The sequence below is a fragment of the Manis javanica genome, chromosome 17 (assembly GCF_040802235.1).
Source record: "Manis javanica isolate MJ-LG chromosome 17, MJ_LKY, whole genome shotgun sequence".
In the NCBI taxonomy this organism is placed as follows: domain Eukaryota; kingdom Metazoa; phylum Chordata; class Mammalia; order Pholidota; family Manidae; genus Manis; species Manis javanica.
In genome coordinates this window covers 8,955,187-8,980,538 of record NC_133172.1, presented here as the reverse complement: position 1 = coordinate 8,980,538, position 25,352 = coordinate 8,955,187, and the positions used below count along the sequence as shown (strand labels likewise).

The window sequence follows — 25,352 nt, the reverse complement described above, 5'->3', positions numbered from 1 at the left end:
GTCAAAAGAAAGCTGGGCAAGGCAGACCCAACAGAAACAAAGGTAGGGGATTCTGGGGCAAGGGGTCTCACTGGAGTTCAGTGCTGGTCTGGACAGCTGCTGATCACCCAGGTCAGGGTGGGGAAGGGGCCCCTACAGAGGAAAGCATCTCCCTCAGAAGGGTGGAAGGTTGGCACCCTGTCATTTCTGCCCCTCGTGCAGGCCACTTGCAGTGCTAAGAAGAGACCCAAATGCCGTCCAACCCAAGTTCAAGATAGAGACCAAGAGTTACAGGAGAGAATCCATGGTCGCCGCCAGCCCAAATGCTGGTCCCAAGCAGACCCCTGAGCCTCCGGGGAGCGTACAGAGCTGAGGCACTTTTCCCTGTGGGGAGTGTGAGAGGTGGACACCAGCCCTGTCCCCGGATGCACCCACACAGCTTGCCCTCTGACCCCGTGGGCCCTCAGCCCACCTTCCTCCTGCTCTGACCCATGTCCTCTGCTGACTCTGCAGGGAGTTTGACAAGATCCAGAGTCGCAATGCCCACACGAGGCGGCACCAGCTTCAGGACCCTGTGCAACCAACTGCAGGGTGGAGGGGCCAGCAAAGGCCTTCCTGCTGAAAGAGGAGGAGGAGGAGGAAGGGGAGACGGGGGCTGATATGGGCCCCTTGCAGGGGTGATTTGGGCTGTGAGCCGGGGCAAGGCAGCACGTCATCGGGATGAGGACCTCAGGCCGTTACCTCTCCCTTCAGCCTTCCCAAGGTGTTCAGGGCATCCCTCTGCCTCCACCCCCACTCCCCTGCCCCCCACTGACCAGCCCAGCTTGCAAACAGCGGGCATTGGCCATCAACAGGCAGAGCGCTGCCATCATTGGACACTGTGACATCCTTGCCAGCTGCTGCCAGAGGCTCCATTCTCTTTAGGTCAATAGTCTCTCCCCTTCTATTCTCTGGAGCAGGGGGCCTTGTGCAGGGGAACAGGTTCAATCTGAGTCCTCACCAGTCTTCACCTCAATTTTGGGGTTTGGTTCAATCTGTTAGAGAAGGCCGAGGTGTGGACACCCAGTGGGAAAATACCTCCAGATCTCCCAACGTGTCAGACTCCACATCAGGAGAGTGTGCCCTCTGCATTTAGCCCCTAGTATGACAATGACTTGGTACATTGTTTAGGTTTTTTTGTCCATGTCAATCTGTAAACCCTATTAAATTGTGTTCTTAAGCAGCTGTCTTCTGGCTTCTCTGGCCTGTTGATCCAACAAAGGCTTTAGGGCTCCTGCCAGTCACCAGTCACAGAAATGAGTAACCTTAGTGTCCGCCCTGGAGGGGCAGGGTCCCCATACATTCCGGGAACCGGCCCTGAGGTGCCCACTGCAGTGTGTGTCTGCGCCCAGTCCATGCAGTGGGCCCACAGCGACACAGGAGGGACCCAGGTGCTCCCCTCAGGGAGCTCACATTTTAGGAGCAGGAGAGCAGCAGGAATAAATAAGCAAAGTGGTTTTAGCTCCTGCTTTGGGCCATAAGGACAGAAGAGTCAGCAGCGTGGTGACCAGCAGTCAGGACATGACGGGGGTTCCAGTGTGTCCGGGGTGAAGTCAGGGTCTGCCAGCAGCGGCCAGCTCAGCATGCGGATCGCAGCGGGGACGAGGATCCCCCCCTCCTGCCCCGAGGTCCACACCAGAGGGCACAGGAAAGAGCACGTTCCTCCCTCCCTCCTCGTGTCCCTCTTTAAGAGCGGGGAGGCTTGTAACGGTCTCCAGAAGAAGGCCTCCGGGTCCACTGGTCAGGACGGGGGCCCATGCTGTTTCTAAACTGATCCCTGGCAGTGGGAAGCGATATGGCGCAGTCATCCCCATATCCAAGGTCTCCTCAGGACCGGGGGAAACCAGCATGTTCGCCCAGGTTTCCTGCCTCCTGACGAAAGCGGAAGTTCTTCCTGCGGGAAAAGAAGAGGAGGCATGAGCGGCTACCGGGTCGGCAGCCCTTGCGTCCACCACAAGGTGACGGGAGGGAAATAAGGCAGGGGCTCAAATCCTAAAGGGTGACCAGGGTGTGGCCGATGGCGTTAGGGGGACGGCCAGGGAAGGCCACCCAGAGGAGGCTGCTGGGGCCACGGTCTGGACTCCAGGCCACGGCACGGCAAGTGCTGCCACGGGAACTAGCGGAGGGTTCCAAGCTCTGTGGCTGCTGTGCCGGTTGCAGGAGGCAGGACGGCAAGCCTGGAGAGGTGACAGAGGCTCTCAGACGACGGTGGCCTGGGCTGGGTAGCCGTAAAGAGGGACAGAAACTCAGGGATTAGGGATGCATCTCAGGAGACTCAGACTTACTGATGGGTCACGCTGTGAGAAACCCACTCACTGGTCCAAATTCACTAAGTGGACACGGAGACAGGAGAGCGGAGCGAGGCTTTAATGACGGTCTGGCAGGATTGGGAGTCTGGTGGGCAGGCACACCTGGGGAGTTTGGCCCCAGTAATTTACCTCGGTGCGTGCGTCCCTCCCCTGGTTCCTCATTGGCTGAGTACTGCAGGGTTCACATTCTTTCCCGGACGTCGCCTAAGCCAGTTACATCTTTCTTACTGGTACATTTAAAAAACTCAACCAGGTATAGCCAGGCCCTTATCAATTCCCACCCTGACTCTCAGCCTGAGCAGCTTCCACTACATGGCCTTTTGTTAATACCTTACTGTTAAAATGTTTTAAACCTCCTGGTGGGAGTAAATCACATTTGGGTTTTATGCTGTTTTCTAACGGCTGTGACAGTTTCTCAGACTTTCCTTGTTTCGGATGCCGTAACAGCTTTGAGACGTCCTGGTCAGGTATTTTGGAGAGTGTGCCTCTATTGGAATTGTGTGTTTTTCTCATGATTAAACTGGAAGACCATAGAGGTGAAGTGCCACTGTCATCACATGTTATTAAGGGTGCATGTATCAATGTGATGATTTATCACTGTTGGTGTCAGCCTCAGCCGCCTGGCTGGCAACGTTTGTCAGGTTTTTCCACCCTGAACTCAGTGTTCCTCCCCATACTGTGCAGGAAGTCACTTAAGGAGGAAGGAGTTATGCTCCACCTTCTGTATTATTTTGGTATTAATATATAATCACATGAGCAACAGTGTGGTTACTAGACTCCCCCCATTATCAAGTTCCCACCACATATCCCCTTACAGTCACTGTCCATCAGCATAGTAAGATGCTACAGAGTCACTACTTGTCTTCTCTGTGGTATACTGTTTTCCCTGTGCACCCCCCCCTACATTATGTGTGCTAATCATAATGCCCCTTATTCCCCTTCTCCCTCCCTTCCTCCGTACCCACCCTTTTCAGTCCCTTTCCCTTTGGTAACTGTTAGTCAATTCTTGGGTTCTGTGAGTCTGCTGCTGTTTTGCTCCTTCAGTTTTTTCTTTGTTCTTAATCTCCACATATGAGTGAAATCATTTGGTATGTCTTTCTCCCCCTGGCTTATTTCACTGAGCATAATACCCTTTAGCTCCATCCATGTTGTTGCAAATGGTAGGATTTGTTTTCTTCATATGGCTGAATAATATTCCATTGTGTATATGTGCCACATCTCTTGAATGTACACACATTCAAGAGATGCTGTCTTTTTAAGGCCATGATACAGCTTTAACTTTGTGTTTATTGCTGTCCTAGTCTCAGCAAAGATACTCTTCTACTCAAATAACCAACATGTTGATCATTCTCAAATATACCCACTTATCCTGGGGGGGAAAATGTTTTCTTAGAGTTTAACAAATGATGACAAAAGAAGGGACTCCCTGCATTCCAATTTATATTTGCCAGGACAAAATCACTTCCAGGTCTGGTCACATACTATTTCTGCCACAGCTTTAGGTGAATATACTATTAAGAAAAATATCACGTTTTCAACTTGAAATTTAATCTACTGGCCTATGTATTATAAAAGTCACATGGAAATGAATATTATGATTGTATTTTATTAATCAACACACCCATATCTGATATATTTCACTTACTAGAAAAATTAATTCAATGGCATTTAGGTAACAAAAACGTACTAGTTCTTTCTAAATATATCATAGGAGCTTGTCTGGATTTCAGCAAGATACCTGAGAGTACTATAAGTTTCTGAAAAAGGAGCAAGAAAACTACTTAGAAAGACTTCTGTAAGCCTCCTATTTTGCATTTAAATACAGCAGTTATTGTTTATGAACTTTTTTCTGGATTGCCAATATTCTCAGATACTCTTAGGAAAAATGGTATTGAAGGAAATGATTGGGGAGAGGAAGCTGGAATCAATGGGCACAGTAATTCCCATCTGTTGAAGGTCTCCCTTCATTGCGCATAAAGTAACCAGCCTTGTAGGGATGTGGGTCCTATAAAACAAAACCTTACACTTTCACTCTTCAACACTGCACTTCAGTAAAGATATAATTAATACAAACTCCACCACCTGCAGAGAAGTGAGGGAGTTTGAGGACTCTGGGAGAGCGGTGTGGACGGCCTGGGGGGCAGGAGCTCCCGGGGCAAGGCGTCCACACAGCCGTGACGCCACAGCCTGAGAATAAAAACATATGACAGACGTTAAATATATGAATATCATTAAAACAGTCAATCACCTTTTTGTACTAAAAATAAGAGAAAAAATAGATTTCAACCATGGTACAAATTTTTAATTTTCTTAAATATTTATGAAGGTGACTAAAGGGTCACCTAAGAGGGCTGAGACATTTCTTTAAGATACTTTTACAAAAATTAAATTAGATCCTCCCAATCTTGGTACGAGGATGTACTCCATAATGGAAGAGAGGAAGACTAGATTAGACTTTTAACATTTGTGTAGTGATTTTTACCATTTATACACCTATTTCCTGTAGGCTGTCTCATTTGCTTCTTATAACTCCCTTTGAGTGCCTACTCGAATACAAACAGGAATAAAATGTATTTCCTGCCCTCCTGGAACTTACAGTCATGGCTTTCCTTCATTATACATTTTTAGTATTGTGACTATTTTAACATAAGTAAGTGAACATCAAGTCTGGCTGGAAATTGTAAGAAAAAGGTAAGTGGAGGTGGGGAGAAGAGGAGCAGAATTTGTGTTTATGTTAAGGCAGCCTTGAAAACATAAAGGAAGCCGAGGCAAAGAAAACTGGACTGTGGACCTTCAGGCAGAGGGCGAAGAGCTCCTGTGTGAAGGGGGGCGAGGGTGAGCGAGTGGGGGAGACGGCGCGCCTGGTGCAGGGGAGGCCGTGAAGCCGGCCCGGCTGTTCGGCTCTGGGAAGGGGGCTGAGGAATGGACGCTGGACCGCCCCGAGCTGAGCTTGCTTAGACACACATCACCCCAAAACTCTCCCCAAGTCAGAAAAAGGGTGCATCTTTGAGACAACAGTGGAAACTAGGATGACTCAACAACTACAAGAAATAAATTAGACCCCAGTGAACACTTGGGTAGAGAACCAGTCAAAGAAAATGTGTCTGCATATTCATGCCTCAAAACAAGACAGATTCTAATCACTTCAGTAAAAACAATAAGCAGTGTGTAGCCATCATAGCTAGTAAGTAAAATAACTATTAATAGCTAATACCTACTTAGTGCTTACTATGTCAGGCACTATTTAAAGCATTTTACATACATTAACTTGTCATAAAAAGCTAAGACATAGGTATTACTATTCTTATCCTCATTTTACAGACAAGGAGACTAAGGCACAAAGAGGTTCCATGACTTGTCCAAAATATCCACTATTTATGAGGTGCAGCATCTTAACTACTGCTTAAGTTGTATAAGATAGACAGCACTGGTGTGCATTTGCTTAATGGCACCTTATTATATTGCTTCCTTCTAGTAAACAAAAAATATTTCTCAAGGTTTTCAAGAATTCACTTGCACCCATAGTCTTTCTAGCACTAGTTTCTCTCTTAACATCTTGGGTTTTTAGCTGTGACTTCTCAAAAGGGAGTTTCCAGAAACTCTCAGCTGGAGAAACTGATATCATGATGGACAGATGCCCAAACATTACCCAGAATAGGTGCTGGAGTGGACAACTTGGACTGGGCTGGACGGGAATAGGAGCAAAGGTAAGACTTTGATTCAGTCATAATTGAACCGAGGGACCAGGTCAGGAAAAGAGAAGCGTGTCTACGGCACTGAGAATAAAGGTGCTGGATGACATACTAGGAAGGGCCAGAATCAGTGTATGCCTGTGGCATCACTAGTTATGGAAAATAGCAAGAAATGAGGCTGGAAAACAGACAGGATCCCAGCCAGGAAGAGCTCCCCATTGTACTAAGGAGTGTGACGCCGAAGGGTTTACGCCGGAGTCACAGGATCACACGGGATTCCAGAAAGGACACCCATGACCATCTTCCTCTCCCCTCCCCACCCCTCCACTGCCCCCAGCCGTGGGGCTGCACTTCATCTGTCTCCCCCAAGATTTGTAGTCTATTAAACTAGTCAAAATATGAAACAAAGTCTGTGCAGAGAGAAGAGAATGGATCCAAGGAATAAACAAACAAACAAGCCTCAACCAGACTTTTTATGGGGCGTTGGAGACTGAGAGAGAAGGACTCCAGAAGAAGCTGACGTTTCTGGGGTGCATCTGGGTGGATAAGGGCACCTCCGCTGAGACACTCTACTCAGGGGGACACATGGAGGGGGAAGGACATGACTTCAGGTTGGGACGTCCGAAGTTCTCAGGGCCCAGACAGACACCCAGACAGATGGCGCCGTCAGGCATCCCAGGTGAGGGGGCGGAGCTCCAGGGGGTCGGCAGGTCTCAGGAGCGAGGAGGACTCACAGAGGACACTAAGGAAAGGCAGCTAGACGGCGGCAAAGGGAGAGCCACAGTGTCACTGGGAGTCCAGGAAGGAGGACGTTTCAGAGCAGAGGCTGTGGCGAGTTTCATGAAGGAGGTGGAGTCAGAACCGGATGCCGTGGGAGACCCGGGGGAACGAGGGCTGGAGAGGCCTGCTGGCTCTGGCGGTTCCGAGGCCCTGGAGAGCAAGAGGGATCACCAGGCAGGGACGGCGGCCAGACGGCATGGAGGGAAGCTAGCAACGGAAGGTGGCGAAGTGGAGACAAAGAAGCAGGAAAAAGCTGGCTCTGTCTGGAAAGAGCTGGCAACTGATGCTAAGACATCACTTGGAAATGTCTGTGTGCTGAGAAGAGGCGATTCTGAGAAAACGGCGGGGGACACCAGAAACAGCAGGGGGAGGGGGCCCTCGCCCACGGAGGAGCATGAGCCTTGAACAGGAGAGGAAAGTCCCACCCCGAGGCAGGGCGGGGACGAGAACGGGGGTGCGGGGTGTGGAGGGGGAGCGAGGCATTGCGGAGAGCTGTCCGAGGGCCCCTTTCTCTCAAAGGCAGGAGGAAAGGTCACCTGCAGAGCAGTGAGGGCAGGGGTAGGGGGACGGGAAGAAGTGAAGGTTTGGAGGGACTCTTCCAGGGAGCAGGAGAAGAAACTGAGCCAGGACAGACAGCGTCGGCTGGGACGCAGCGCTGGGCCGCTCACTGGGTGAGGCGCTGCTCTCTTCCCTGGGCTGTGCTGTGCGGCCCAAATGCAGCAGAAGGAAGCCAACGGCTGGGCTGACTTTGGATAAGGGGTCTCTAAGGTGGATATTCTGGAAGAGCAAGGGGTGAAGGAGACAGCACATTGGCTTCAAATCATTAAATGAAGGAATTGTGGAGCCCCCAGAGGGGTGGACAAGTTGTTAGAACTGCACAGGACGGACCGACAGAAGAGACAAGAGAGGTTTAGTCAACAACAAGGAGCAGGTGTGCAGGACAGGAGAGAGTATCAACACCAAGGGCCAAAGGCTGTGTTCTGAGATTGAGATGCTGTAGAGTTAAGATTTTAAAAGCAGAACACACGTGTGTCAAGATAAGTCCAGGGTGTGAATCACAAGGGTGAGATGTCGTTACAGCTCTAGCATCAATATGATCCCGTTTTACTACCGAGCCAAAGATTCGGCGGCATCCCAAGTCACAGCCGGTGAACGGCAGGCCGAGGCTTTAATCCAGATCTTTGCTGCCAGAACCTGGAATCTTTTTATACAAAATCATTTTGTTTGGTACCTTTTCTTTCAACCTTTGAATAAGAAATAAATGGATAGTGATTTTGCTTTCAGTCTAGGACCAAGTTATAAATGAAAGGAAGGTATTGATCTGGCTTAAAATGCAAGTGAAAGTGACAGTTTATTTCCAGGATGCTGGTTATTACCTCTAGCATAGAGGGCTTATAAAATTCTGCTAAAATACATCTTTGCATAGTGTTTTCTTATTAGAAATGCATTAAAAGTGAATGGCTATCTAATGTGGCAACAAAAATAGTTAAGAACCATTTTAGCTCATGGAGCATAAATCCAGCCTGAAGCGCATTGGCCATTATTTCACTACACTCTGAACCCACAACCTGTACATGCCCAGATGCATTAGGGTGATTTAGAGAATAGAGATGGCACATCACGTATTCTCCGACCAGGTGGACAGAGGCATATACCCAAATGTGAAGCTCATATTTGTTCAAATGGTAACGTCAGTTTTCTTTGAGGAAGAATTATGCAGGAACTCGTGACCATCGCCAGGCAATCTAAGGAGGGTGAGGACGCGAGACTGGGGTAGAAATGCCATGTTCATGGCCCATGGCAGATAGTTAGTGCTAAACCCCATTCTGGGCAGCCCTTAGGACTTTTCACATTTATAGGCATATTCAAATAGAGTTATAGTAGTAAACGTTAGCATAATTCAATCTTGAATAATTCATTACAAAAGATAAATGGAAATATGTCAATTGTTTGCTGACTATGACATTAGCTATTACTGCCCCTTACTATATATTAAAGTGAGGAGCCTGCAGGAAAGCCTGCTATTCACACATTCTCACATATCATTATTCCATAGCTATTGATGTCACCCACCCTTGAAGCAGGCAGGGTCACCGTGGTCAGCTGGAGACATACAAGCCAACCTACCTAGATTTTCCCTACGTCTTCCATTTCTCACTAACCTAGTCGCTAATAGCTTGTTTCTCTTGAGTACTTATTTGCCAGGTTAGAACTTTACATTGATTACTACATAATCCCCCCATCACCCGTGTAAAACAGGTGGTGTTATCACCCCCATTCCATGGATGAGCAGAGGGAGGCACTGCCACAAGACCCATGCTGGTAAGGCCAGGCTCTTCGCCATGCCCACATGGCCTCTCCACGTCTCTGCCTTTACAACTTCCCCACCAAACTTCACCCAACTTCTCTACAGCTCAGATGTCATGAGCTCAGGGAGCCGCCCTGGGCTTTCCCTGCACGGAGGCTGCCCCCCGGGCCTGCTGGGGAGCTGTGCTTCCAGGCAGCGTCACACCCTCCCATTCTCAGGAGGGCCTTGGGGAGCCCGACTGGCCCTGTTTGCCTGGGAAACTGCTGTTGACAGAGGGGAGAGCTTCTTGACAGAGGGGAGGTTGTAAATATACTCAAAACTGTAGATGTAACCCAGCCCTGGTTCCCCAAAGTGTTCAGGGATAAGGATTCCTGGAAATCTGAATTATGCCTTTTCTTCAGTCTCTAGTGCTCAAAACTGGTAGATCTGAGAGAACAGGAAAAAGGAATGCTGGGGTTGTTAGAAAAACCTGTGCCCACAGGCAAAACCCTTCTACCCTTCTCCAAGGCCATGCAGCCAACTCAGAGAAAAGCAAGGGCTCCAGCTACTCCAGCTGTGGGCGCTGGGAGCCCGATGCCCCTGCGGCCAGAGACCTTTGGTTCTCCACCGGCACTACATACACCCAGGAGCGGGGTGACCCTGGGCAAACCACTCCAATCCCGCTGGGCCTCAGCTTCCGCAGGTAAAGCCAGAATGACACCTAGGGCCGTTGAATGAATGAAATGAACTGACATATGAAAGTCTGGAAAGTGTGTAATGCTCTAAAAATGCTACACATTTCCACTATTACTTTACATTTGGGATTTCTGACTTCCATGCTGGAGATGGGCCTTTTCCTTAGATTCCTCTGCAGTCATCACTGGTGGTGTCCGAGACCACTGCCGGATACGATGTATATTGTTGAAAGGCACCGAACAACTAATGACCGTGAGTGTAATGTGATCTGTGTATCTGAAAGTGTTTGTGTGGCCAAAGAATTGTTGAAGCTCATCTAAACAGCAGCAGGAAAACCAGTCAAACCCAACAAAAGTTGCCACCTATTTATGTCCACTGCTAAGTAGTTTAAAGGTGGGCAATGACCTATCAGACATGAGCCCAAAACAGAGCACATTTTGGAATGTGCATATGGTCTGGAAAGACCAAGAAAACAGCAGAGACCAGGGCACAGATATGCAAACGTTCTAGAGGAGGAAGAAGCAGGGAGTCCTTTAAAAGATGGTAATTCCAAGAGTGTCGAGACTTTGGTCTGAGCTAGCATGAGGCTGGTCACTCCCACCGTGTGAGGCCTGAGGTGATGTCAGAACACATTCGGGCGATGATTCTGATGACACGCAGCGAGAGCTGGGCCCACAAATGAGAAGTAGGAAAAGTCCACAGCAGTTATCAACCTTCCACGCACTGTCCTCAGATGACTCCCGCTGGTCAGGGCAGGTTAGCAGCGTCGGGCAGGGGTGGGGCATAGCCGGATGCTCCTTATTGTGAGGTTGTTCATTTAACTGAGACTCAGAAAATATATGTGCTTAGCTGGGTCTTAAATTACCAAGAACCGAATTGCCTACCTACACTATTTGATATCTAGCATAAATAATATGCCCAATTTTATTTAACCATGGAGACTTGCACTCAAAATGAACTTTGTCTCTAGGCACTAACACCATTGATGTTTAAATCATCGTGAAACTGCCTTCCACACGTGCCTCTGAATATTAAAACATACTCATTTGTTAGAGAATGTCTGATTTTTTTTTTATATCTTGTTTGTTTCATAAATACGACTTCACTTTAAGCAGTTCATGGGCGAGAAAAGGCTTCCACAGCTGTGTTACACCCACCGGTTGGTCCAGTCTAGTGCTGGACCCATTGTTTTAATGCTATTTCATAATCAGAAACAAGTGACATGCAACATACAAACAGAAAAGCCATCTGAGAAAATATGATCTGATTTTCCCTCTTTTTGAATAAGCAAGATAAATATGTTCTCATTTGGAATATGGTAATGGCTTTGGGAATTGTGTTCTGAGAAGCAAAATAAAATGGGATTTAGTATGATGATTAATTATATGGCTTTTTCAAAGATTCAAAATCAGAAAGCCATTTTGAATGTATCTGAAAACCACTTTGAATTTGCAGTGCCTACTCCTCATCCCCTAATTTTTGGTCCATAACCACATCTTATTCTGCTGAGTTGATTTTGAAGTTGCAATATGTTATATTTGATGCCAATTCAACTTAGAAAAAAAGGAGTCAAGTTCTTGAAACCTCTGGCCAGCAACACCTAATATGGGCAAAGAAATGATTAATCACTCCTTTGGCTTATGGAAAAGGCCAGGTTCAAAAAACCCAAAAAGATTCCTCAGGTAATATCGCTTCACTCTCCATGAGGAAACAGTACCTTTTCTAAAGCTGTCTGGTTATAAGTGATATTCCACGGTTTACCTACAGCGCACACAGTTTCAGAATCAAACTACAAATCATTTCCAAAGTTCCCTGTTTTGTAAACTCCACATACAAGTTTTGACTATTTTTCTATTCACTACCTATACATCACCAGCTCGTCAACAGATTTGAAAACACCTCAGCTGTGGCAAATTTCCAAAAAGGTCTTCACTGGTAGCCTAAGTACTTATCCAGCATAACACCTCTTCAAAAGCCACAGTAAATATAAAGTTATCTGAGAAGTCGGGAGATGAGATAAGTCGAGCTGAGGGGTCTGCACACAGGCAGAGGAATGTTTTGCATCACGGGCCCAAAGGGACGCAGCTGAGTCTGTTGTACATCCTCAGGTGTCGGGGCTCAGATCCAGGGGGCCCTTCAGAGACCACAGGGGTGGCTGCAGCACGGCGCTTCAGAAACGTCCCTCTGTTGGAAGGACACTGAACATGACAAGAGTTCGCTCTGTACTTTCTAAGCCCTCAGCGGTTTTGAAATGTGTCCCATCTCCGCGGGTTCATATTCCCAGGGGGTACGGGCAGCGCAGAGCGGGGGGGGGGGGGGGGAGGGCAGAGTCACCGAGGAAGGAGGAGAAGGAAGGCGTCTACAGAAGCACAGAGAGCGGGAGTAGGAGGGCTGCACAACGAAGTATTCCGAGCAGCCAGCAAGACAGGCGTTCACTACTCTGTCGCCAGAGAAGAAGAAGGAACACAACCGCTGGCGAGGAGACAGGAAGAGGGCCCACTGCCTCCCGACTCTGCCTGTTTGGAGCGTGGCTGTTGCTTCAGCACATTTCCAAGTCTTGTTTTCTTCCTCAGTTATCTTCTCTGCCTCCTATGCCTGCTTCACCGCCCATGAGAACTGAGAGAGAGCGATTAGAAATTCTCACACTGCCGGAAATTCAACAAATGATGCTGCAATTCCCAAGGCCCGGGGCCTGGAGAAATACCAATTGAGAATTAAAATAAGGAAGAGGAAAAAAATCTGTAAAGAGGTTAATTCACTTATGTGGTACAGTCAAGAGAGGCACAACATTTTGCTGGGGAACAGCCCGGTCTCCCAATGTGAGACTTTGGGGAACTCTTTTCTGCAATACTTTTAACCAAGTGAGTCACTATCTTCTATCATCTTAACCAAATGAGATACTTGCAAAACTCTTTTCTGCAATACTTCATGAACACTCAAAAATGAAAGCCACACACATGAAGACAAATGGCTAGGCTAGCCGTGAACACTCATGCGGAGCTAGTTCATGAACATCTCAGGAATACTACATTCCCACATTCCCCTCTAGCCAATTTGCACTAACCTTCAAGTTCAGATAGAATTTTAAAGAGAGTGAATAGCTGCTGAGTGGTCACATGACTCCTTCCTACGGACACATAAGAGAACCATTTATTACCACCAGTGGGGGAGATGGAGCCCGATCACCCCACTCTGATGCCTGGGCTTCTTTGTGATGCCAGAAGGACATTTGGAAGCAACTCCATCCTGCAAAGAGTGTCCTCGGCACCTCCCTAGGGATGGGTGTTTGACAGCATTTCTTTTTTTTCAGTGTGGTGTGAGAAATCAGGAAAAAAAAAACCTCTTCTGCTGAGAGGCACTTCCACTTCCCCAGATCTGAATGTCCTTTGTGTCTTTCTTTAAACTTGAGAAGCAAGTTCCAGTTCTAAAGAAGGGGCTGAGATGTTGCCTGGCTGCTCTGAGATGGCCTGGAGACAACTGAAGTCATGGAGGAGGCAGCCCTAGGTGTGTCTGGTCTCAAGGCGCGGCTCACCGTCATATGGCATTCCGCTGGGTCCTGGAATGTGTGAGGACTCGGGGCGCTGTGCTGGAAGGACTGGGGTATTTGCTGCACGGAGCACAGGGAATTCCTTATCCCCATGCTCAACATAAAAAGAGGTTTAAGTGCCTTGATATGCCTCCCATTATGGGAGCATGCACAGCTGCTTAGCATTACAGGAGTTCAAATCCCCCCTCCAACCCTAACAGCCTCATGAGCCTGGCACTTAGTAATTTAAACCCCGGTCTCCTCATCTAAGAATAACAGAACCCGTGTCTCATATAGGAGCTGGGAGAGAGTCCACGTAAAACACAAAGCAGAAACTCAGGACAGGATAACATCATTATTACCATACTTTAATTTAATTGTATTTATGCTCATCACAGCACTCTGTCCTGTGATCTAGCTTCTCAGATGGAAAATAACATTTTGGTGACAATAAAAGCATACTGGACATCTCAGGTGTGGAGAATCCCGTGGCTCTTGTAAAGCCCAGCCAGGGTTCCCACTGGCAGCTGAGAGCCAGAGAGCCTCCTGCCCAGGGCACCTTCCCCGGGGCACTGACACCCCGCTCATCTTGGCCAGAATCCAAGCCGTACTTGATGTGACGTTCTGGAGGGCAGCCATCCCTGCTCCTGCGTCCCAGCCCAGACTCTGGGATTGCATTCCCTGTCCATGGGGACTGAATTGCACGTCTGCTGACAGCCACAGCTTCTCCCAACACCTCTGCGGTCCTAACTGCTGGCGGGGCTTCTGGTTTCCCTGCAGATGTATCTCATTCCAGAGCTCCCAGTCAGAGAACCTGGCTTGGTTTCTGCATTCGCAGCTTGTCCCCTACCGCCAGAGACAAACACATCATCTTGTGCTCACTGACAGGATGAATGATGCCCTCAATTCTCATGAAGAAAAATAGCAGCAAAATGAAAAGCATATGTGTCATCTCTGGGAAGACACGTGGGCAGTAAAATATAGCTGTACCAAGGCTTCTTGACCATAACTCTTAATATCTCTGTGCAACTGGAAATGATTTAAAAAAAAACCTTAAGGATTAATATTTTATCTAGAACTCCCACCACTGTGGAGGAACAGAACAAAGGAAATGCACAAAGAGCCCACATGGACTAATGAGGAACCCTTAACGAGCCATGGACTAATGAGGAACCCTTAACGAGCCGCACTAGCCCACTAATGGTTTCCTGACTGACCTGAATCCACTTTCCAGGGAAAATGCAGGTAATAAAGGCCTAGGAGACAGGAGGATGACTCACTTGTTTCTCCGTCCAGCTGTTCTCTAATTCCCCTCACCTATTTCCAGTGCGCTGTCAGCCAAAGACAGGAGGGCCCACAGGGACCCAGCCCTCAGAACGAGGTGCCTGCTGCCACTGCCCGGCTGCCCGGAGGGATGGCAAAGCCCAGACTCCTCTGGACGAGGGGCAGCTGAGTTCCCACTCACAAGAAACAAAAGGGAAGTTCTTTCCGACCCAGCCCACGAGGACTCCTCTCTACGTCTTCCAGGACACAGGGCCTTGTCTTGCCCCCTTGCTGCCCATTTCGCCTAGTTCCCGTCTCGTTTCCTTCTGTTTTCCTGCTTTCAGAAACTGTGGCAGTGGCACGTATCTTCCTGGTGAAGCGTAAGCTGAGACAATTGGCTGATCATCATCTTACAACTTCAGTAACCAGTTATCTTTGTCTACTCCTCGTACAGCTCAGTTTACTGTCATGTGTGTGCGTGTGCGCACACACGTCACCTTTAAATCTCCAAGAGTCTGTCAGCCTTGTAATGTATTGTGATGACCTGTTTGTGATTTTCACGTGTACAGTTTATGTCCCACAAAGTCATTAACCATGTGCTGGGAGGGGGACTGTGCACCTGGCACACAGTGTTTAGTAAACGGCTAGGGAGCAAGTCTCAGATGTAGGCCTTACATTCAGGCAGAGTGCTGACGTCAAGTTGTACGCACAGATCTAACATTTAAACATCATCTTTAACCGAAGGCAGCCATTCATGGGCCACCATCAGAGACGTATCTCACAGATGATGGAAGAGGCCTCAGATTTTAGGATTAAGGAAGAACTGGCAGTTGTCAACTGGCAGCTGATAATTACTTCTGAAATCGTTGCCCGGTGGCCACATGCTGACCCTCATCAGAGTCCAACCAAGATTATCAAAGATGTAATGAGCTTCTAACATTAAGCCCTGGAACAAAGAGGGTTGAAAGAATCCTGTGACTTGCCATTTGCTTCACACATGTGGACTTAGAAAAAGACCCAAGTACCCATAAACGGACAGGAATGACACAGGTGACTACCATATGGAAGGAGCACAGAGAAAACAAACTGTCTAACCAACTTGGCTAAACATCAACAATCCACAGAGGTTAAGGCAAAAATTAGAAAGTTGTGCTCACAACCGAGAAGCACACAGTTTTCATACTTTTCAGTCAGGCACTCTCTACAGCATCACCGAACCATAGTTCTGAGTTTTACATCGTCTGTCTCACTGCCTTCGCCCCTCACCCAGTGCTCTGAGAGCTGCAGTCAAGACATAACTCGCTGTGCGTGCCTGACAGGCTTTACGTTTTTCTTCTTGTCCTCATTAACTAGAACCCTGGAAGTGTTCATCTGCAGTGCAGGGCTGGGCTGCCCCATGCCACGTAAAGAGATGAAAAGCTGGGGAGGCAGCATCCCTTTCCAACTGCTCCTCCTTCCAAAGGCGTGCGCATGTGTGCACGCACACACACACACACACTTTACTGAAAGCATGAATTTCCAAGAAGGGAAGGATGGGTTAATTTGGCAGGATGGAATGGAGAGGGTGAATGGGGTACAGAGGCTCCCAGAATTAATAGCCTCTTTGCTCTGAGAGTTCTGGGGAGCTAAATGGACGTGCACGTCAGACAACAGGAGAGTCAAGCCAGCTCACAATGGTGGCCGCACCATCTGGTTCCCAGTGAGTTGTTTTTAGCTACATTTGCAGTTAGGTTCATTAAAATCTAAAGCACTTCAGTGTTTAGTTTAAACAAATGGGCTCATACAACATTTTAAAAATGCAGTAGAACTTTTCTTTCCTTTAGTGGCTAAAAGGCTTTATGAAATTCCTTTGGGTCAAATGGGATGTTTTTCCAAACTGCTTTAAGGATATTACTGAATAACTTCTTACCAGCTAACTAGGATCACTGCTGAAATACTGCAGATTTTTACTTTCAGATTGTTTCCTAGACTAAGGGTGATTCCACATTAGGTGTTTTATTTAAAATCTAGGACCACAAATAATACATTATTTGGAAGCTTATGAATTGTATATTACAGGGATTTCTGTTTGCTTTCCTTTCCTCCTCCATCAAAGGCCCACTATGAGCAGGGCAGGATGGTAAGTGCTGGAGACTCAGCAGCAAGTAACACACAGTCTGTCCGTTGTAACAGGACCGCCGTGCAGGGTCTCCTCCGCTGCTACAGCAAGTCCTGAACGGCCTGTTTATTCTTTGCTAAGCAAAGGTAGACGTGACGGCTTCTGGATGTTTTCAGATTAAGTAAGAATTGATGGGAGCCCTTTCTCTGGTGGGGTGGTGGCTGGGCGGTCGGGGTGGTCGGGGTCGCGGGAGGAGGAGGAGCTGCCTTAGAGCCCACCACCGGCTTCCTCAGCACCCCTGGGAGGGACACTCAGCTTGGGGACAGCCAGCCTGCCTTCAGCCTAGCACATTTCACAAAGGAATAGGGAGGGAGGGGACCGATGGAATTAAAAACGTCATCATAAGAGTTTCAGAGAAGCATGTATGATACACAAAAAAGATTACAAATCCTTTTCACAAACTGCCTTCCATTCGGTGCTCAAGAGAAGTGATGACAACAGTAAGCTTGGCAACTCAGCATATATACTTGTAACTTTAACCTAAACTTGCACAAGCGCAAAGACATACAACTGTCTGTCAGTTTGTCCACACATACATGCACCCATTTGCCTATTATCTATTTGTCTATTAATATTCTTATCTCCTTAAAAAGTGCTCATTTAAGGACAACTAGACGTGTAATGGTAAAATTCTGCAATATAATTCTGACTGCTTTCATTAACAGTGTAAACCTCAAGAGATCCCAGTAGGTCCAGGGGTAGCCTTCGTCTTCCCAGTTGCATTCCTGAAGCTTTACTCATTGGAATGGAAAAGACAAAGGCTCTGAGGTCCCAGATCTGGGTTAAATCCCTGGTCTGCTGGTTACTAAGCCCTGTGACTCTGGGGAAGCTATGTGACTTCCGTGAGCCTCAGATACTCATCGGTACTTAATTCTTAGGGATTCTATGTTTATGAAATAAGTTGCACATAATAAAGGACCCAAAACAGTGACAGGTACATTTTAGGGAGATACTAAAGAAGTTAGCTTACTTATTTTTATGTACCAACTCCAGCAATTTCATTACAGTATTTTCATTTTAAAACTTCAGGTTTGGTGAGGGGAAATTGGTTACATGAAAACATATTATTCACATGACCCAATTATGTTAAAGTAAATGAATCTTCATCTCAACTCATTGCATGCAAATAAGCATACCCATATTGGAGGTATTCAACCCCTGAATATTGACTAAACATACCTCTACTCAAGTCAACCCTCAAAACTAACAGATTTCCATGTAATCTCTTGTATTACATGAAACAGGACAAGATATATATCCAATACAGAATCCCATCTTCGTAGCAAATGCTAGGAAGACCTTACACCACAAATAACGTTTCCTCCATCACCATTTCCAACAGACACAGAGACTCAGAATGAGACTATGCAGAGCTAAGGGATTGGGGAGGTCACTGGGAGTCGAACTTCTCATTCAACATAGGATGCTACTTGTGGAGCTGAGACTCAGACACTACAAGTCTCTTAATAGTAAATGGCAGGGCCCCCCTACCTGACCCAGAGCTCCTTACTCTGAATGCGCCTCTCTTTGGCCTACAACTGTATTCCAAAGTAAATATAGAAAAGGAAGCTTAACACATGAAACACAGCAGACATGACACATCTGGGATTGCACTTTCCCATGACATGAGGGTTCCTTTATAATGCAGCCCCAATATGTGTCCACTCTTGTCTTCTCTCATCTCCCATTCAGCACGCACACCGAAATACATTTACATCTATCCAACAACCACCAACAGATGTAGAGTGCCTTAACCGGGAACTATTCTTACTAGTCTCCCTGAATCTCCAGAATAACCCCTGGGAGGGAAACTCCCTCCAGAATAGACCCCCTGACACCACAGACCCTCAAGAGAATTTCTACTGACTCACTAAATCATCCCAATTGTTTTCCAAACTCTCTTCCATATGTTTTCAAACATTTACAGATAGATCTCATGTCTTAGATAAGGTATCTTTTTCCCAGATAATTATCCCTAGTTTCTTTATTGCTTGTATCATCTCACGGAGCCCAGACTCTTCACCCTTTTCGCTGTTTTCTTCCACTGGAAGTAACTCCACATGGCGAATAGACCTCCTAAGGTGCGGAGACCCAAACCCACCTCACTGCCGGGCACAAGCGGGCAGGGCTGTCCCCTCCTCTGAGGCAGATGACACGGAGGTATTTTTCAGAAGAGTTACTTGTAAGGCTTCCTCTCTCCCTCTCCTGACTTGCTCTCTTCTTTCAGGGTGTCACATTGCCTCTGGGGGCAGTGTTACCTTACTTCACATTGCTTCCACCCCATTAAAATAATTTTGATTGTACCAAACTGTAGATTAGTGATTCCCATCACTTTGCTTTCATTGATAAATTCCCTATCCAGGCCTCCAATGTCTTCATCAAAGGCACTGATTTAAAAAAGGGAGAAGAGGGGAGGGGAAGGGAAGAGAGGAGAGAAGAGGAGAGGAGCATGGAGAGAAGAGAAAAGGATAGCTGCCATTGGAAGCTTCCTACCGGGTAGACGATGGCCCATGAATCAACACGGGGCAGTGTGAGAAGCTATGGATCAAGCCAGCTCTATTCTTATCTAACCAACAGATTTTCATAAACGATGTCTCTAAGACACAACACTGATAAATACATTGCTTAGTTTAAAATTTCCTGGTAATTCTTCATATTGTCTTCATATCTATTTGAGGGATAAAAGTCAAATTTCCGAGGCCCTCCCCACAGGGCGTTTGCCTGGCTGTCCAGCTCAGCCTTGGGGCCGTGTCGCCTCCCCACGCCTTCGCCCTCTGAGGCCACTCTGGCCATTTGGGCCTAAAGCATTTCTCCTGCATTCTGGGTGACGCTGTGCCGTGGTGACAGCTCTGCTCGTGCCGATTTCCCGGCTAGTATTTCTCTTCCACCGCCCACCCCCGCCCCCACCTTTTTTTGGTTTTGCTTGGTAAACAGTCACATATATTTCACAATCTAGCCCAAGCATTACTTCCTATGTACAAATCTTCCTCACATTTCTTCCTGAACAGAATCAATTGTTGCCTGCATTCCTGTATGTAATTTTAATCATTAAATCTGCATATGTATTTCTTTGCACGTCTGTCTCCCCTCTTAAGTATCAACATACTTCCCAAAGGGGGCCCAGTACCAAGGATATTTCCTGGTAAGTAATCAAAAAATGTTGGTTGGGTGGATGGATGTATAAATGAACATCATTCTTGTTAAAATCAACGATGGCCATGTCATAGAACCAAGGGTAAAGAAATCCACTTTACTTCCTGTTTTGCCAATGGGTTTCAGCCCTGGGAAAGTTCACTATGGATTCAGCGTGACCAAATAACAGTGGAACGTTCTTGGGGTGAAAGGGTTATACCCAACTTTATTTCCACGGTGGCAGGTCAGTCACTAGAATCCCGTCCACTCCGAGAGTCTGCGTGCAGCAAGCCGGTCTCTGCGTCTGGGCCTCTCTGCCCGCACAGCCGTCCTCAGCGCTGCCACCTCTCCAGGCTCTGCTCTGCTCTCCTGCGGCCTGGTAGCTGTGCCACCGTGTCACGCCCAGAGCACTGGGCGGAGCTCTTTATATAGAGGCAACAGCCATGTATTGGCCACAGGTGTGCAGTGAGCTAGTCAACCAGGGCCAGGTGAGAATCCTGGCCACAGGAACTCTCATTTTATCCACACCTCCCTGTCTTCTTTGTGTAAAGTATGACTTCCTTCTGTTAAGTATGACTCATCTATTCAACAGTTGAACACCTATTGTTCTAGGTGTTAGAGCTACGCCAATAGGTGAAGCAAACAAGAACCCTGTCCTAATAAAATTATGCGAGTAAGTACACAAATGAAGACTATTCCAGATCAAGATATGTGGTATTCAGAAAATAAAACAGGTGTCAAAACACAAGGGCAGGGGGATCTAGGGAGGATCAGACACAAAATTTTACATGGATTTGGGAAGAAAAGGTCTCTCCAAAGAGGTAACATTCGAACTGATTCCTGGATAACAAGAAGATGACTGAATGAATGATGGGGGTCAAACATGAGTCCTGCTGATTTTACCCTCTTCAGTCCCAACCCAGCAGCGGAGCCAATGGCAGCGAGAAGAGGACCATGGTCTGGCCCCGCTGGCCGCGGGCCTCTCTGCAGGATTCACTCCTGCCGTGCTCACTGAACATCTCAGAGAGCGCAGGCGGGCCTAGAGGTAGCTTTCCTCAGTTCTGTCTGTAAAAACCGTCTGCTCTACTTGACTTCACTGACCTTTTAATAAAGCGACCAGATTTAGCTTCTGCCCATCTTCCTCCTGGCCCCCCCATCACACCCCACCCACCCCAGCTCCTCTCCTGCGCCATTCTTCATCACTTTCATCTGGACATTGACAGGAAGAACAAAAGCTGGCATTTCACATCTCAATTTTTCTGTTTGCCCCCAGAGCCCATAAATAAAACCAAAGATCCTAACTCACTTCTTAAAAATACTCCGTAAGATGAAAGATAAACATCTGAAAGCAGCTTCTCTCAGGCATTCAGGGCAGAATCAGTGAGGGAAAAAATGAAGCCACCCGTGCCCAGACTTGAAATAATTCCACCTGGCTTTCCAAGGGGCGCAGCATTCGCAAAGCCCTGTGCTCGAAGCACTGTGGAAAGCAGGTGCAGTAATACATCCGTGGAGAATTACAAAGGAATTCAAGTGCAAGGTCTGGTTCCTATGCAGTCAGTTGCCCACCAAAAAAAATTATTCTCCCACTCTTCCTCAATAAAGGACGACCAGTTTTGTTCTAGTATCCACCCCTCAATGAAATTATGCAATTCCAAGTTCAGGTATAAATCCTGATTTATCTTGATAACCCTAGGCCTCTTGCAGGTTACTGTTTAAGGGGCGTATGCGACCCATTCTGGCCAAGAGATAGCAGGTGAGATCTGCCTGAGGCCTTCTAGAAAAAGTTCGCTCCAACAGCCCCTCTTATGTTGCTGGACCTTATATGCACATCTGACACATGCAACTTCAACAACCAAGTTGGGACTCCAGATATACCTCTGTCACCTTGAAAAGCCGCCATACCATTCTGTGGAGAAAGTGAAGGCTCCTACGGCTGAGATTCTCAACTGGTCCAGGTCGGCGAGCTCCCTACACATGTGTGGGCTATGCTGTTACGGACTCCATAAAGAGCTCCGCCCAGTGCTCTGCATGACAGGGTGATATGGCTGCAAGCCTGCAGGAGAGCAGAGCAGAGGCTGGAGTGGTGGCAACGCTGAGGACAGAGGCCCAGAGGACGGCTGTGCGGGCAGAGAGGCCCAGAGGCAGAGACCGGCTTGCTGCATGCAGACTCGCTCTGAGTGGATTGGATTTTAGTGACTGACCTGCCACCGTGGAAATAAAGTTGGGTATAACCCTTCCACCCCAAGAACGTTCTACTGTCATTTCTTTGGTCACACTGAATCCATAGCAAAGTTGCCCGGGTCTGAACTCCATTGGCAAGACACATTTCCAGACTTAAAAACAAGAGAGTTTGGTGACATAAATGCTAAAGTACATCCTAGCTCAAAAAAGTATGAGAATCTCGTGGAAGCACATTTAAATACTGTTTTCTGTAGGAGAGCCAGTGTTGAGGGATGGGATGCTATTTGTAAAAACTCTGCCAGGTGACCAGAGACTCACGAGAAATTTTTGTTCACAGGCAGATATGAATTGGAATTTGTATGCCTAAAGGCTTTAAAATTGGGGAATAAATCAAGAATCAGAGGAGGTTATGGAAGGGGAATAGTTAGGAGAAACATGAAGCTCACACAGACTCTGCCAGATTGCACCTCTGTTGACAGAAAGGAACGCTTTTTAGGAAAATAAGAAAGGGAGTGCGGCTTTCAAATTTCAGTGATTTAAAAGCCATATCGATGATATTAATTCTTTAAAACCTTCCACGTATTCTTTTACCCATTCAACCAATATTTATGGAGCACGTAGTACTGGGAGAACAACGCCTATATGCGATGATACATGAAAAGCACAATTCCTTTCCTCAAGGAGTGAACAGACAGCGAAAGCCAAGAAGGGGTAAAAAGATATAACAACTATTTCTGAGAAGAACCATTATTAGATGAAAAATCCTGAGATTATGGGAGGCCAGCTAAGGGGCTCTCACCTTGGCCTGGAGCAGTGGTGCAGGAGGGCTTCCTGATGGAAGCGACCCTTAAGCTGAGACGTGTAGGACGGTCTGGTGGGAGTAAGAGGGGTGGCCTGTCTCGCTGGGGGAACACAGTGGTTTCAGTAAGGAAGGAGTGCAGGGTATGACACTGGAGAGGTAAAAGCTGCGGCCAGATCATATGAGACGTGCAAGAAGATGGGGGGCTCTCATGAGCACCTGGGAGAGCTTTGCAACAGGGGATGTTTGTCTGCAGTGGGGGACTTCCTCCCCTACATCTGTCCTCACTTCCAATTCCCTCATGCTTTCCATCCTCTATGCAATTCTCACCTCAGGAGGAGGCTCTCAAATTGGAAAGAGAACCCATAAACTGGTTATATTTTGGAATAAATGGACAGGCGCAACTTAAAGAACAATTGTGTATTTTAAAGGGGAATAATCCCTTAACAGGAAAGAATGAAGCAATAGTCCTGCATTTTACAAATTAAGGAGATTTTGGAAATGCATTCAGATGGACTGAGTGTACAGGTGAGGAAACAGAGAGCCCCAGAAAAGCTGTGGAATATTCTCCAGGCTCACCCACTGCATTTCAGAGCTCTGCCATGAGGGAGGGGAGATGGCTCTTGGCGGGCGGGAGGGCAGGATGCATTCCTGCCGAAGCTGTCGCGGGAGGCCCTGCGGACGACTGCCGACTACTAAGAAGAGCCTCTTACCTTACTGAACACCACGACTGGAAGCGCCGTGAGGACGGCAACCGTGCAGGGCTTTGCACAGCCTGACACACAGAACGTGTGCCGCTAACCATTCGGTGGAGGAGGATCCTCTGCCCCTCCTCGTGTAATGAGAATGTGAAAGCGGACCCTGTTCCCTCCAAACACAGGCATCAAGAAGCAGAATATGCCGCATGAAGTTTATTTTCAAAATAAAATGCTGGCAAATCACAGTCCAAGAAAACTGGCGCAGCTGCTTGCCATTTGAAGAATCACATACTGAAAATATTTTAAATAATAAAAGAAAATCTGGAGGAACTGTGACTTAGGCTCAGTTTGGATAGGATTTCTAAGCAGATATGTTCAGTTTAAAAAGACGTGTGGATGCTCATTTTCAAAACCTACACTGACCTCTTTTCAGAAAAGCCACAGGCTGGAAGCGCTTCCTCAGCTGAATTTGGTTCTTTTGTCTTTGATGACACAACAGGTATTACCGTGAACTATGCGGTCTCAGACCTGCACCCACCTTGGTAGAGACTCAAATTTCAAAACTGTCTGGTGGGAAACAAAAATTGGAAGAACGCCACTCTTCAAGTGTCTAATTTCCTTGTATGTGTGATTCAAGCCAATGCTGCCAACCAACACATATGCGAGAATGGTTAAAGGATGCAAGAACACGGTAGTTAAGGTCACCCCCAAAAAGGTGATTCATTCTCGTGAACGCTTCCAATGTGACAAGCCAACATTAATTTAATCAAGGATAACTGAACCTGGTGGAAAGGAGGACCTTCAAAGGTAACTGAACAGTTGGCCTGAATGGCTCATGTTTGCTTTAAAGAAGCACTATTTGTTTTTCCTTTATAAAGACTTGAAAAGGGCAGGAATTAGCAGATAAAGATGTGCACTGCCTGTTCAGTAACCCTGCGGCTCCCGGGGGCCTCCGGAGGCAGGATCAAGTTTGGACACACCTCCCGGTTCAGGATGCGGCTGGATACAATCTGACATCAGGAGGCAGGAGCCAAGGGAGCTGTCAGGGCTGAGGGAGAAGGACCGGAGGAGGGGAAACGGAAGCAACGGGGAAGGAAGCCGGAGAAGAGAGAGGAGAAGAGGAAAAGGCGAGGGAGGAGGGCGGTGCCTAGTCTATGAATCAGATTGTTGACGAACGACGGTGGACATGGATTTTACAAAATGAAAAAAGTAATGTAAGCTGTCCAAGTTTCCAAGAATTGTTATTTCACCACCCTTCCCAGGGGTTAACTGCTCAGGAGAAAAAGGATTCTTGAATATTTTGAAATTTTAGAAAAGTTTACATTAGGGCCTCATTCTTGGGAGTGTTAAAAAAAAAGCTTCTGGAAGCATCTTCCCACCTAGGTCTCTTCATCTTTTCCCAGAATAGGGAGCAATGAGTTTAAGAGGGTTGCCCCCAAGGCTCTGGCACAGAAGCCCACAGAACAGGGCTGGGCTCCCCTTGATCTGAAATGCCTCTTGGTCTCGGTCCCCGGGATCACGTCCTCCGCTGGTTTAGAAGGCAGCGCGGCCCGACCACACTGCTGAGGGATTTGCCAAGTGTCTAATCCAACCGAGTTGTGAAATCTGGAGGCTTACATGGGAAAACCTGGGTCTGAGCAGGAGAAGAGTACATTTTACACAAAGCGAACCAAATAGAAATTCAGAAAAAACAACCTGAAATAAATTATAGAATGTCTTGAAAACACTTCCTTCCTCTGGCCTTTGAGAAACTAGAAACCAATGTCTTCCAAGTTGAAAAATCAGTCCAGCTTGAGTTAAACTGGGTTCCTTC

At 47.3% G+C, this 25,352-nt stretch overlaps 1 long non-coding RNA gene across 2 annotated transcripts in view; it reads right to left on the bottom strand.

The window, feature by feature from the left end:
- Positions 1-1,137: 1,137 nt before the first annotated feature.
- The window catches only part of LOC108408850 (uncharacterized), a 67,637-nt gene continuing 43,422 nt past the window's right edge, over positions 1,138-25,352 (bottom strand). Inside the window, exon 4 of one of the 2 annotated variants that reach the window (XR_012126669.1) lies at positions 1,138-1,912. This is a non-coding gene — a long non-coding RNA (uncharacterized lncRNA). Of the gene's footprint in view, positions 1,913-3,321; positions 4,515-25,352 lie in introns of those variants that run through there. The other variant, XR_012126671.1, reaches the window with a different exon arrangement.